The 5,398-nt window shown below is 41.8% G+C and overlaps 1 pseudogene across 1 annotated transcript; it reads right to left on the reverse strand.

Moving 5' to 3' along the window:
- Positions 1-3,004: 3,004 nt before the first annotated feature.
- On the reverse strand, positions 3,005-4,236 carry LOC306651274 (growth arrest-specific protein 7-like; annotated as a pseudogene). The gene has a single exon. The product of its transcript is annotated as a growth arrest-specific protein 7-like (transcript).
- Positions 4,237-5,398: the final 1,162 nt, after the last annotated feature.

The following is a 5,398-nucleotide window of genomic DNA, read 5'->3' on the forward strand; positions in this document are numbered from 1 at the left end:
TGACCACCACCAAGCACCAGTAAAGTTATTCATTTAAAAATTTTCTTCTACCGTACTGGAAGTATAGGTTGTGATTGAACTAAGAATCTTATAAGTCACCCCAAACTTTCATCTCTGTTCATAAAATGAATATGTAAAATCAATTCATATTCATCAAAATTTATTATAACAACACACCAGAAACTGAATCAAAACATTTCAGGTACTGACCCTGACATCCCCCAAAACCCCCACCACCAATAATCAACCACAGAGTAAAAGAAAATTATATACAGATGCTTAAAATGGAATTAAGTATCCTCAATCACTTAGAGAAATGAAAATGCATCTTGAATCAGAAATTCAAAAACCACAAACAGAAATAGATAAATGATAGGAAAAAGTAAAATAAGAGTTGATTGAACTCATGAAAGAAATCAAAGGAAATACAGAAATCTTCTCATAAGACTGTATTTCAGGCATTTATGCTACAAGCAATCTGAATGTCAAATAAAATGATATTTAAAAGTAAATAAATAATGGCCATCTATTTAAGAGAAAATATGTGACCATTAAATGCAATGTCGTAGAACAAGCTTTTCAGTCTGCTCTATGCAGACTTAGAGGTTCCTCAGTGATATAAAAGGCTTCCAACAAAGTTGGTAAAGATAAGTGGTCAGGTCCCTTAGATACACGTTCAACAGTTCAAACCCACAACTGGTTTTTTTTTTTTGGTCTGTTTTACAGATAGGTGTATTTTGAGACTTTTAAAAATAATGTATGTTGAAGGTTAGCATTCTTCATATTTCAAGAAAATACAAATATTTAATTTCATGGAAATCTCATATCAATAAAAAGCAAAATGTACAACAGTATGGACTTGTCGTGTGTTTGACTTTGGGCAAATACTTAAACACTCTGTTCCTCTTTCTCATTATTTAAAAATAGGGTTAATAATAGCACTTATAGAATTGTGAAGATTAAATTATCTAATTACTGTCTGGGACTTAATAAGTGCTCTATAATAGAAAGGGTACTCAAAGGAAAGGAATATACCAAATGTGCCCATGGTGATTAATCAAATTATGATATTATAAGTAATTATTTCTTCCATTGGCTTATATTAATGTTAACATTTTCTCTACAATGGACACATACTATTTTTTAATCCACAAGAACATAATGGATAACGTTGAAAAGAATGAAGACACCTCCATAAACAAGCTGTTCACCTGACAGTGAATGAGTTTCTATGGCTGTCATTGATTGGAGCTATTTCTTTGCCTTCTAAGCTCTGAAATAGCAGTTTCACTTGGGATTGAAATAAACAAAAAGGGCCTATCTGCTACAGTTGATGGCCATGTCTTTGGAGTTGTGCTTCAGAATTTGTCCTTACACTACAGACAATCAACAAAGCTTTAACTTTGTGGCACTCAGTTTCTATTTAAGAATTTTTTTTTTTTTTTGGTTTGCTTTAGTATATTGGACATCTTTCTAATATAAACTATGAGAAAGCAATTCCAATTTAATGGAAGAGATGCCGAGAGATTCAAGATTAATGTTATCCACTATTAGCATGTAAAACTGAGGGAAAGATCAGTGAATCGTGCTCATAGAATTCTGCCCCCATGGGAGATGGAAGGGTCAATCCAAAGCCACTGATGGAAAGATGAAGAAAGATGGACCCTCAGAGCATGAGTTTCTGGCTAGAATTTGTTCCTTGCTCACTATGTTAATTTTTTCTCCCAGTCCCCTCAGGCTGATTCTCTAGATTAACATGGTGATCATGTTTGCTATAGTAGAGAAAGGAAGTGATGGGCTGAACCCAGTGGCAGTGTTGAAAAGCTTCCCAAATCACACTTGGCCCAGGCTTCTCCAGGGAAAGATGGACAGAGGGAAAGGAGGTGCCAACACCAAGGGAGGGCTTAGCATAGTGCTCTGGAAAGTTCAGAGGAGCTGGAGGCCCAGGTGGTGGGACACACCTGGATAGCAAAGAACTCCTATGGCCATGAAAGTCTGCAGTGCCCATACAAGGGACAGCAATCCAAACCCCATCATGCATAAGCAGATGGAACCATATGGGGAATGACAAAGGTACTTGCTCTAATCTGTCTCTCATGTGAGACTGACCCAGCCCCATTAAGCCCATGGTGGGCAGCCTGGGAGAGTGGAAGTCAGGGTAGCCCAGTGTTGGACAGGACATCATGGCAGACAGACTCCATCTGGTTTCTGAGGTGAGGTGGTATCTCCATTCCTCAAAGCCTTTGGACTTGCACAGAGATGAAGGAGGTCTTGCTGGCTGAGAATGTTGGAAAGCTCCCTCTAGTGACACTGGGCAGGAGTGGCAGGGTGGGGATTGCTTGAGAAAGCAGCTGAGGAATCAATGGATTGGGATTTCCAGGTGCTTCAGAGACGAAGCCTGGTCTGATAGGAACCATGATTCAATGCTCTGACTTGGGGCTAATTTGCCGAATGAGGTAGTTCCATCCTGACCTCTCTAGGCAGGGTTGGTCTGGGAAGACAGAAAAAAGGTCTTCCCAAGACTCATGGGGATGAAAAGAGGCCAAGAAAAGCTTGATTTGGGCTCCCAGAACACAATGAGAAAAATAGAGAGGGCTGTAAAGGATTCTAGGTGCAGGCTGAGTTGATGGTGCCTTCTATTCATGAGTCTGATCTGACATTGGCTTGGAGGCAGAGGCGGTCCTCCCCTGATCTTCCAAAGCCCCTAAAGAGATAAAGGGACCAGTAGGAGGATGGGCCTTCAGGCACCCAGGGACACAAGTGTGTGACGGCCACCCCTATGGAACTCAGCAGGGATCACAAAGTTCCAGCCTCAGTTTGTTCTCAGAGCAACAAGCATGGCATGGGGTTTGGGGGCTTTAGTCTTAGAGACAAGGGCAGGGTTGCAGGTCTGTCCTCTTGGCCTGGGAATATTTGGGATCCCCCAGCTGGACCATCCAGATCACCCTTCTGGAATGCCAGCTCTCTCCTCTCTCCTCAGTGGCAGGAGAGTGGGTGGGAGGGCAGCTTCACCCAGCAGGAGACACCATCTCCTCTCTGTGGGAGACCCAGCCCCTCTCCTGGGCAGGACCCCCGGGGCCACATAGGCGTGTCTAGATCTCCATGTCCACAGGGCGAACATTGCCCATTTTGTGCTCTCTGACCCACAGCTCTCTGTCTTTGGCCAGGTCCACTTTTTGAAGCAGTTGGTCCACAGGCTCAACTGTGCTTTGGTTGGACATGTCCGTCTCGTGCCGCAGCTCTGTGTACTGGTACAAATGTTGCCGGATCATCTCCACCCTCTCCACTTCCAGCTGCTCCAGCTCCAAAGTGGTGGTCACCATCTCTTCAAACCACTTGGACTGGGCCTGGTTGTAGAGGTCCACACAGCGCATGAGGTCATCACCAGCCTGTGTGGACTTCCTCCATGCCTTCTTGATGTCCTCCTCCGTCTTGTTGCTCAGCTTGATCTCCAGCTGCTGGGTCTTCATCTCCAGGTCTCTCGGCCGCTCTGTGAGGGCTTTCCGGGCCTTCTCCACTGATGCGTAGCGGCTGGTGAGTTGCTTGCAAAGGTCAGTGATATGGGGGTCACACTTTTTCATGTCTTTCTTGAAATTCTCACGAAAGTTCATTAGGGGCTTCTCTACCTCGCTGTGAAGCTTGGCGGAGAACTTGAGATGAACTTCTGCTTTATCTGCCAGGCTCTTCTTCACCTGAGCCCATGCTTCTCCCAGGGAGTCTTCCTCCTGTGCAGCCAACGAGTTCTGAGAGAGCTTAGCCAAGTTCTTTGCATATTCTTCAATCTTTATCCTCTCTCAGACAAATTCAGACTTTTCTTTCTGCATTTGTTTGCCCTTCAGTTGCTTTTGGAGCAGCAGTTCGAACCCTGCCATGGTGCCATTGCCTTGGGGGTCTTTCTTATCAGCCCAGAAGTAGTCACAGTAGCTCCGCTCACTTGGCTTCAGCAGCTGCTGTTGAGGCATTGTGTCTGGGTGAGGGAGCATCACACAATTTATCATCTTGTCTGTGTGGTCACCTTTATTTTCAAAATTATATATTTTGTCTTCGTTGCCTGAAGTTCTGTCTTCCAAGTGGTCTCCTCTGTTGGTGCTACTTTCCATTGAATTTTTATTTTGGTTTATTGATTCCTTCATTTCAAAGATTTCTTCTAGATTTCTTCTCAGGGTCTTTATCTCTTTCTTTAAGATATCTTCTCTCTCCTGAAACATAGCTCTGATTTCACTCTTTATATCCCCCTTAAAGTCGTGAAGTATACTAAGTATATTCTGAACTCCTTCTCTGACATTTCTTCTACTGGTTTGTCAATGGAGTCTATAATTGGAGCATCCTGGTTTGTTTGGAGTGCTTTATTATTCTCTCTCTCTCTCTTTTATTTTTTTTATTTTTTTTTATTTTGTTTGTGTGTCTTCCCATCTAGCTGTGGGGAACTGATGTAGTACAGTTTCTACCCTATAGATTTATACTGTCCCTGAAGGTTTCCAGTACCTCACAAATCTGGGTTTCAGTTTCCGTAGGCTCCGCCACATCGCAGTCCCACGATGGCTCCTGGATCGCAGATTATCAACAAGCTCCAGTGGGGAGTGAAGGATATGGAAACAGGCCCCAGGGAGGAACCTCCCTTCCAGTTTCCCTACCTGTCCTCCTGCCCAGCCCTTCTATTTAAGTATTGTGACAGCTGGTTGGTGAAGGATCTCATCATTCTTACTTAAATAGGTCTCATCGTTATGGAAAAAAGAAAGTGCCCTCTTTCAATGAAGTCCAGTATTTTCATTACTACTTTTCATCTTTAAGACTCTTTTAATTCTCATTTTCTATCTTCTTCACTTGTATTTTAAGCTTAGGTTATATGTGCTAGATCCTCTTGAACAAAGGTATTGCCCAAAACAAATCAAAACCAAAGCAACCATATTTATTTCATGTGTTCATTTCTCACATAATTCTCAGGTAAGGATTAGGTAAGCAAGATTACAAACTAGACTCATTTATAAACACAACAAATATTACCACAGTTTTATATGAAATTTTGTATAGTTAGGATCCATGTTTTTGCTGTCTCATTTCAAGTCTGTAAGATGTACAAACTGGTGACAGTTGAAGGCTCATCCACTTTTTAATGATTTCTAATTTAATTTCATTGTGGCCAGAGAACATAGTTAGTATGATTTAAGTCTGTTTAAGTTTTATGGGTTTTGTTTTGTTCCCAGAACATGGTCTATTTGCTAAATGTTTTCTAACATTTGTAAAGAATTTGAATTTGCTGCTGTTGAGTGGAGTGTTCTATAAATATCAATTAGGTCAAATTGGTTAATAGTGTTGTTCAAATTTACTATATCCTTGCTGATCATCTGACAGTTTAGTCTATCAGTTATTTAGAGAGTGGTATTTTCTCTGACTACAT

Source organism: Sciurus vulgaris, assembly GCF_902686455.1.
Source record: "Sciurus vulgaris genome assembly, chromosome: X".
NCBI classification, from domain to species: Eukaryota; Metazoa; Chordata; class Mammalia; order Rodentia; family Sciuridae; genus Sciurus; species Sciurus vulgaris.